At 39.6% G+C, this 9,498-nt stretch overlaps 1 pseudogene; it reads left to right on the top strand.

Moving 5' to 3' along the window:
* Positions 1–740: 740 nt before the first annotated feature.
* Positions 741–1,755, top strand: LOC125102559 (trace amine-associated receptor 5-like; annotated as a pseudogene).
* The last annotated feature ends 7,743 nt before the right edge of the window (positions 1,756–9,498 follow it).

The raw sequence follows: 9,498 nt of genomic DNA, 5'->3' as shown, positions 1-9,498 counted from the left end.
CAGCTTAGAAATGTTGAATTCATTTTATTAAAACTTGTTTAAAATTTCACAGGTTAGTGTTAAGATAGAAGAAATACTTTTTCAAATCACATAGCTCTTTAGAGATGTATAAACAATGTGTGTTCTCTTTAAGAATTGTGCAGCAGCAGAACTGAAATCAGGTCATTCTCTATTCTTTTAATTATTTGCATTTTGAATGATTTTCTAGGAAAAGGTGACATGTAATTAAAAATCGTAAGCTGTGGATTTTACTGTCATTTTATTTAAGTCTTGAAGGGAGGAGCCAGAAGTTACTCCTTCCCCAAGTGATGATTTGTTACAAAGAATGAATTCTTCCTTTGGTTCAGACTTATAACTTAAAGTCTCACTTTACACTTGACAATGGGTGCAATTATCAAAATGGCAGAGGCACCCTCTCAATAATTGTATAATGCTACTGTGACATTGCCTGTTTTGTCTTTGTGGGAACATTTAACTTACATTCTTCTTCTTTTTCCTTAAAGATATAGTCTACATTAATTTCAAAAAGTGCCCAGTCAGACAAAACAGAGTTAGCAGAGAAGTGACTCTTGAGAGATCTTAAATCCCATGTTGCTTTGATTTTTTGGAGCACATTTTATTCAGTACCTGAGGAAATTGTACTAGGTTCCAAACCGCTCTTCAGTTTCTCCTCTATGTCTTTTTTGGGGGGTGGGACAGGTGGCCAGTTCCCAGAGAGAGAGGAAAAGAAGAAATCATAAATGAGCGCTGTCCTCATCCAAGGTGCTGAAGAACTCTCCATAACATTCTGCTACCAGGTGAACGGGTCTTGCCCCAGGACAATCCATCCTCTGGACATTCGGTTGGCCATCTACCCTGGCTTGTGCATTAGGCATGGTGATTACGGTCTAGGAAATTTGTTTGTGGTGTTTGCTGTGTCCTACTTCAAAGTGCTTCACTCTCCCACCAACTTCTTACTGCTTTCCCTGGCCCTGGCTGACATGTTTCTGGTCTACTAGTGATGCCCCTCAGCATCGTTCGCTCAGTAGAGAGCTGCTGGTACTTTGGAGACTTCCTCTGCCACCTGCATACCTACTTGGACACCCTCTTCTGCCTCACCTCCATCTTCCATCTCTGTTTCATTTCCATAGACCGCCACTGTGCCATCTGTGAGCCCCTGATCTATCCCTCCAAGTTTCACGGTCAGGGTGGCCGTCAGGTACATCCTGGCAGGGTGGGGGATCCCAGCAGTTTACACTGCCTTCTTCCTCTACACAGATGTGGTAGAGAATGCACTCAGTCAGTGGCTGGAAGAGATGCCTTGTGTTGGCAGTTGCCAACTGCTATTTCAATAAGTTTTGGGGCTGGCTAAACTTTCCTATGTTCTTTTTCCCCTGCCTCATCATGATCAGCTTGTATGTGAAGATTTTTGTGGTTGCCACAAGGCAGGCCCAACAGATCAACACCTTGAGCAAAAACCTGGCTGGGGCTTCCAAACGTGAAAGAAAAGCTGCCAAGACTCTGGGCATCGCTGTGGGGATATTCCTCTTGTGTTGGCTTCCCTTCACCATTGACACGCTGGTTGACAGCCTTCTTAACTTCATCACACCACCACTGATCTTTGACATTATTATTTGGTTTGAATACTTCAACTCAGCCTGCAACCCTATCATCTATGTTTTTTCCTACAGATGGTTCAGAAAGGCACTGAAACTCTGCCTGAGTTGGGAGATCTTCTCATCTCGGACACGCACTATTGATTTGTACCAAGAATGACTTCTTTAGCTGAAGGCAGGCAAGGGGTAGGAAGGATGAATGGTGCTGTGACAGTGGGCTGTGTGGTGTCATGAGATGTGGACATGCTTCTTAGGGCACCATGGTTTGAGTGGTGGGGAAAACAAAAAACTTCTTAATTCAAAAAGAAATAAAGTCCTTCTTTATTCAGTGTTTCTATAGGAGAGTGTAGGAAAGGAGAGAATGAAGTCAACTGAATATTCCTGGATAAGTTAAAATTCTGTGAAAATATTAGGCTCCTTGTTTGTTACTTCATTGAGACAGAGGAGATACAGAGGTGAAGGAAAAGAGCACAGAAGCTGGGATTTCTGAATCCTCTCCTGGTTCTGCCATCTGCCAGTGCCGGGTGAGACTATTTTGGCAATCTTTGAATTCCTTTGTATCTCACAGAGTTTCAGATAGAAAATTAGGGTTTCATACTGTTTGTGCTCTAATATTGTGTAATTTAATTTTCAGCAATATTAGTTGCATCCTAATTCACATCACTTTTCATAGTCATAGTTAAGTGTTTGGATTGTTTCTTTTCATAATGTTCCCTTAGAATCCCTGTCTTTGTGGAACCCCACCACTAAGCAGGATTGTAAGCCGGATTCGTCCATTTCAATGATTACTGAGTAAATGTATTTTATTCTTAAATGGAAATCTCCTCCTTTTCCTTTAATAATTGAAACTTGGAAATAGTGGACTATTTTGTAAAGTGATAATGATCCACATCTTGCCATTGTAATATTTCTTCCTTTTTAAAAATCACGTAAGTTAGACCTACTATCTTTCCAGGGACACCAGTATATGATTTTCTTTGGAAAAACAAGTACCTATCCCACACGCTTGTTCAGCATTGAACCAAGTGTTTCTTACAAGCTGTTACTAGTAAAGGCACTGACATCTTTTATGTACATTTTGCTTCTGTCTTCTTCCTAAATCTTTTCCAACAGGTCTCTAGTAATTCCCACATTTCTTACTGAATGTTTTTCAAATCAATAATTGCTTGTTTGGAAAACTTACTTGTAAATTAATTTGAGGTCTCTGAAGTACAAATAATATGGATAGATGTAACATAGATATAAACATAAGCCAATCAATCTCCATAAATAAGAAGTAATGTTTTAGTTTGTCCTTGAAGTTAGTTGAAATGAGTTCATTTTACTCCATTTCTTTCTTTCTGGATAGAAAGATAACTTCTATTGACTTTATTGTCTTTCTTAATTAAAAATTATTTATTGTAGGGGCGCCTTGGTGGCTCAGCGGGTTAAGCCGCTGCCTTTGGCTCAGGTCATGATCTCAAGGTCCTGGGATTGAGCCCTGCATTGGACTCTCGGCTCAGCAGGGAGCCTGCTTCCCCCCTCTCTCTCTGCCTGCCTCTCTGCCTACTTGTAATCTCTGTCTGTCAAATAAATAAATAAAATCATTAAAAAAAATCACTGCGCGGTGTGTGTGTGTTAAAGAATAAATTATTCATCCCCTCATCAATGGTAGCGAGACAGACTTTATTCAAGGGAGGCTACTACAGCATGGTTGTATTGTAGGGGAGATTGGACTCAACTCTGACTCCCACAAACTCCAGTGGGGATCTATTCACAAAGAACTGGGTATGGGACAGTAGGTGGAAAATTACTAAGAGGAAACACCAGGGTTAAAGGAACTTCTTGCTAGACTAACTCATCAGAATTTTTGCTGAAGGCGGGCCAGAATGATAAGAGGTTGAAGCTGGTTAGATACCAAAGGTGGGAGATTTTTGCGGAACTGACTGAGCAGGATTCTTGCTCAAACTGGATTTTACAAAGGCAGAGAGGGAAGCCCAGGATCTGGTCTAGCTAAGTACAGGGATTAAAGGAGCCTGATTAAAATTTGGTCAAAGGAGAGAGCCTCGGTTACGTGTCCTCCCCCACCTCTGTATGCTTATTATACAGCATCAGGGGTTTCCCAAGAACGGAGGGATCACTACAGGGATGGCCAGCTTTTTAGTGTGTGGGACAATGGCATGTGGTTGTTAGACTAGGACTGTCTGTAGATATAAATCTATCTGAATAGAAATGGAATCATCTATTTGGATAGATTTACTAGCTGGCTGCATGCAATATATAGCTATTAGGTTATGGGCAAATTGTCTCTATTTATTGATATAGACATTAATTTATTCAATGAAGGACATACATGGTCATCTGTAAATAGGCCTCCCTTCCCATCCATGTTAACTTGAGTTCTTGCTGCAGATTTCACAGCTTTTCAATCTACTCTGCAGTTAATCTGAAGTTAATGACTGTCCTCTCAAGTATCTCCCATGGTTTCTATACTAGATTCCCTCTGTTTTCCCTAGAAGGGAGCACAGATTAGGATTAGAATTAAGGGATTCCCCTTGCCCTGGTGTGTCCAGGGGCATTTTACCAATGAGAAGTACTTGCAGGATGTAAGGAAGTTGAAATGAAGGTATTTAACCCAGACAACCTCTCTGCAACATTGCCCTGGGGTTGGTAGACTTCCTTCAGGAAAGGTCAGGTGGAATCCCTCTCTCTATACAGCCATCCCCTCAAATTCCCATAAGCAGTGCCCTTCCCCAGGCACTTTGGAGCCTGCAGTGTGGTGAATCTGTGTTATTGCTGTCCCTGGGTGCTAGGCTGTTTCTTGCTGGTTTTCTTTCTTTTTTTTTTTTCTTTTTTTCTTTTTTTTTATTTTCAGCATAACAGTATTCCTTGTTTTTGCACCACACCCAGTGCTCCATGCAATCTGTGCCCTCTCTAATACCCACCACCCAGTTCCCCCAACCTCTCACCTCCTGCTGCTTCAAACCCCTCAGATTGTTTTTCAGAGTCCATAGTCTCTCATGGTTCACCTCCCCTTCCAATTTCCCCCAACTCCCTTCTCCTCTCTAACTCCCCTTGTCCTCCATGCTATTTTTTATGCTCCACAAGTAAGTGAAACCATATAATAATTGACTCTCTCTGCTTGACTTATTTCACTCAGTGTAATCTCTTCCAGTCCCATCCATGTTGCTTCAAAAGTTGGGTATTCATCCTTTCTGATGGAGTCATAATACTCCATAGTGTATATGGACCACATCTTCCTTATGCATTCGTCCATTGAAGGGCATCTTGGTTCTTTCCACAGTTTGGCGACCGTGGCCATTGCTGCTATAAACATTGGGGTACAGATGGCCCTTCTTTTCACTACATCTGTATCTTTGGGGTAAATACCCAGTAGTGCAATTGCAGGGTCATAGGAAAGCTCTATTTTTAATTTCTTGAGGAATCTCCATACTATTCTCCAAAGTGGCTGCACCAACTTGCATTCCCACCAACAGTGTAAGAGGGTTCCCCTTTTTCCACATCCCCTCCAACACATGTTGTCTCTTGTCTTGCTTTGGCCATTCTAACTGGTTAAGGTGATATCTCAATGTGGCTTTAATTTGAATCTCCCTGATGGCTAGTGATGATGAACATTTTTTCATGTGTCTGATAGCCATTTGTATGTCTTCATTGGAGAAGTGTCTGTTCATATCTTCTGCCCATTTTTTGATATGATTGTCTGTTTTGTGTGTGTTGAGTTTGAGGAGTTCTTTATAGATCCTGGATATCAACCTTTTGTCTGTACTGTCATTTGCAAATATCTTCTCCCATTCTGTGGGTGCCTCTTTGTTTTCTTGACTGTTTCCTTTGCTGTGCAGAAGCTTTTGATTTTGATGAAGTCCCAAAAGTTTATTTTCGCTTTTGTTTCCTTTGCTTTGGAGACGTATCTTGAAAGAAGTTGCTGTGGCTGATATCGAAGAGATTACAGCCTATGTTCTCCTCTAGGATTCTGATGGATTCTTGTCTCACATTGAGGTCTTTTATCCATTTTGAGTTTGTTTTTGTGTACGGTGTAAGAGAATAGTCGTGTTTCATTCTTCTACATATAGCTGTCCAGTTTTCCCAGCACCATTTATTGAAGAGACTGTCTTTTTTCCACTGTATATTTTTTTCCTGTTTTGTCGAAGATTGTTTGACCATAGAGTTGAGGGTCCATATCGGCTCCCTACTCTGTTCCACTGGTCTATGTGTCTGTTTTTATGCCAGTACCATGCTTTCTTGGTGATCACAGCTTTGTAGTAAAGCTTGAAATCAGGTAACGTGATGCCGCCAGTTTTGTTTTTCAACATTTCCTTAGTGATCAGGGTCTCTTCTGATTCCATACAAATTTCTGGATTATTTGCTCCAGCTCTTTGAAAAATACCAGTGGAATTTTGATCAGAATGGCATTAAAAGTATAGATTGCTCTAGGCAGTATAGACATTTTAACAATGTTTATTCTTCCAATCCAAGAGCATGGAATGGTCTTCCGTCTTTTTGTGTCCTCTTCAATTTCTTTCATGAGTGTTCTGTAGTTCCTCGAGTACAGATCCTTTACCTCTTTGGTTAGGTTTATTCCCAGGTATCTTATGGTTCTTGGTGCTATAGTAAATGGAAGGGATTCTCTAATTTCCCTTTCTGTATTTCATTGTTAGTGTATAAGAAAGCCACTGATTTCTGTACACTGACTTTGTATCCTGCCACGTTACTGAATTGCTGTATGAGTTCTAGTAGTTTGGGGGTGGAGTCTTTTGGGTTTTCCATATAAAGAATCATGTCATCTGCAAAGAGAGAGAGTTTGACTTCTTCATTGCCAATGTGGATACCTTTTATTTCTCTTTGTTCTCTGATTGCTGTTGCTAGGACTTCTAATACTATGTTGAACAAGAGTGGTGAGAGTGGGCATCCTTGTCGTGTTCCTGATCTCAACAGAAAGGCTGCAAGCTTTTTCTTGCTGGTTTTCTTAATGCTGCACATGTCTTTGTATATAAGCCCTTTATTAAACTCTGCTCCGTCACCCAGGCTGACCATACCATCTGTTTCCTGCTAGACACGTGGTGAATGTAGCTTTTCATTGTTCTGAGATAAGGTTTTGAAATTCTCACCAAAGACATCAAGTCTGTCCACGTCTAAGTTGCCTTTCCTTGTATTTTCAAATTTAGTCATTCTCCTGGGGTTCCTACTTCTCTGAAGGCATCACTGGCCCCCAGTAACTCATTCCTCTGTTTGCCCTATCTGGGGGCAACTCACCCTCTCCTTCCACTTGGTTTGTCCTTGGGGAGAGGTATAACTGGAAAGGGGCAAGAAGGAATCATCTGCATCCTGGAAATAGTCTATGTCTCTTCCGGATTATGGCTGTACAGATCTATACGTACTTAAAATCTCATAAGCTATATGCTTGATATTTGTGTACTTACTGGGTGTGTGTTGTACCACAATAAAAGATTTATTAAGAATTGTAAAACAGAAAGAAAATTGATAACATATTTTAAGTGGGAATCAGAAAGCTATGGTGATAAGTGCCTTAATTTGCTAATCACTTAAATACTACAAATACTGAAAATGACAAATATACAAAGATTCCTTTAAACTGAACATAAACTATGTTAATACTATGGATTTGAATGACTGCATTTCTCTAATTCAGAGCCTTCATGAGCCTGAGTTATAACGGTTTTTAAATTCTGCTAAAGCTAGCTAAATTTTTTATTAATACATTTGGATAGCATAAAGAAAAATAAGATAAAGAAAACTTATTTAAGAATATTTCTAATTTTTTTTAAAGGAGTGCAGGCATATGAAAAAAAGGAAAAGGAATCAAGGTCTATAGACTATAAAAAAATTTCCCTCTAGTCTTCATTCTTTTGTCTTATACACGTCCATTTTAGAGGCAACCACCTTCCTACATGTCTTTCTAGACATACACAAACAATCATATATGCACATTCTGTTCTCTCACACTTTAAAAAAAATGGCAAAATACCTATTAATGTTGTTCTGCCTCTTGGTTATTTCACTTAATACACCTCTTACGGGTTCATTCTATATCAGGAAAAGGTTTTGCACAATTTTTCAAAAAGGCTGTAAAATACCCATTATTTGGAAATATCATAACTTAAATATCCATGCAAGCACATGTACATTCATTGCCATATATCAGTAAATACTTCAGTTGTTTGGTTTTTGATATTCATTTTACTGCATCGCAGTGATTCCGTTGTATCCCTTCACTTCTCCTTCTGTGATTGAGTACGGAGCATAGTGACCCATGCCTACCCGGAGAGGTACAGAACAGAACACAGTGATAAACTGGAATTAAACCCTGTCCTCTAGAAATTTGAACCCTAGAGGGGAAAAGGAAACATAAGGAGAGATGACCAGATATTTTGCAAAGCTTTTCAAGTATAATATACCTAACCTGAAACTATTTTTCGTTTAATTTAGATCTATTAGTTCTTTGGTGAACAAAGAAAATCCTATTGAAAATTCAAATGTGCAGTTTCAAGTACCTATTAAGCTCGTTGGTTTCTCCTTCCTTCCTTCTCTCCTCTCGTTCTTCCTTCTCTCCTCTCGTCCTTCCTTCTCTCCTCTCGCCCTTCCTTCTCTCCTCTCGTCCTTTCTTTTTTACTTATTGTGTGGTCTTTATTTTACTCTATGTCACTTCATTCTTATTTCTTTGACTTTATTCGTATTTATACTTTATCCTATACTACTTCACTCATCTTGGGGATGAGCAGCTGAGAGGGGTTCTCTGGTAAATGAATGCCAAGGACAGAAAAGATCTTCCTAAGATCAAAAGGATGCCATTGTTTTTCCTTTGGCAAACTAAGTTCTCTCCGTAAAAACCAAGTCCTGGTGTTCCAGTCGTCTTCTTGGCCCCAGCGGAGCCCCCGGAGAGCTGTGATGATGGGTCAGACAGCTCAGAACCTGACTGCACCAGCCAAGTCTCTCTCTGTGCTATCATGTCAGAAGCTCCCTGAGGAGTTATTTTCATACATTTGAGCCTCAGCTTGGGCCTGGACAAACAAAGCCATTAATGGGTCGCAAGTCCTCCAGTCTCTCTTAAAACAGTTTCATAACGAATTTCTTTCAGTTAAAATAATAATTTCCCTTTTTACTTTTCTGACTAGACCCTGCCTGATGCAACGAAAATTCATAAAAATATACTATGATGTTACTAGTGCTCTGTCTAGGAAGCAGTTTGGAAGGAAAAGTTTTGTAAACCCAGATGAGCATAAAAAGAAAACCCAACATCTTCTAACCATCCCCATTCACTGAGGCTTTTCATTGTATAAAGAAAAATCCTCAGAGGACAAAATAAAGTTTGGATTTTACTAGTTAGCTTAAATACAAATAATTTGATTCTATTTTTTTTTTTTTATAAATACTGAATCTCTGATGTTGTCTAAAGCATTGAGCATTGACATATAACAGGTTTGTGTCCTTGATGGATGACAAAGTTATCAATGTAAACAACTTGAAGCTTGCTGTTTAGAACTGTAGTACACTAATAGAAACACTTTCCCTCAGGGCTCATGAAAACACCCACGTGGTGACAGCAGTTTTCACTTTCCATTTGGTTGGTTTGAAACATGGTTCTTAGTGCTTTTTGTCTGGCTGAGACCTTCATTTGGAAAATGATGGACTTTACTGCAGTGTGAATATCACTGAACTGTGCAGGGCAGCAAAAGGAAAAGATACAAATAAATCAAATTTTCACTAGGGATTAAAGTATTTAATTTTTATTTTCCTTTTAAGTGATGTGGTCCGTTGTGCATTTTATTTTACTTATTTATTTTTCTAAAGATTTTGTTGATTTATTTTAGAGAGGGAGCAGCAAGCATGAGTGGGAGGGGCAGGGAGAGAGAGAGAGAGAGAGACTCTCAAGCAGGCTTCCCGCTGA

This window comes from Lutra lutra, chromosome 6, assembly GCF_902655055.1.
Source record: "Lutra lutra chromosome 6, mLutLut1.2, whole genome shotgun sequence".
NCBI lineage: Eukaryota > Metazoa > Chordata > Mammalia > Carnivora > Mustelidae > Lutra > Lutra lutra.
The sequence above is the reverse complement of the archived record's forward strand: the minus strand, read 5'-3'. Positions and strand labels throughout refer to the sequence as shown.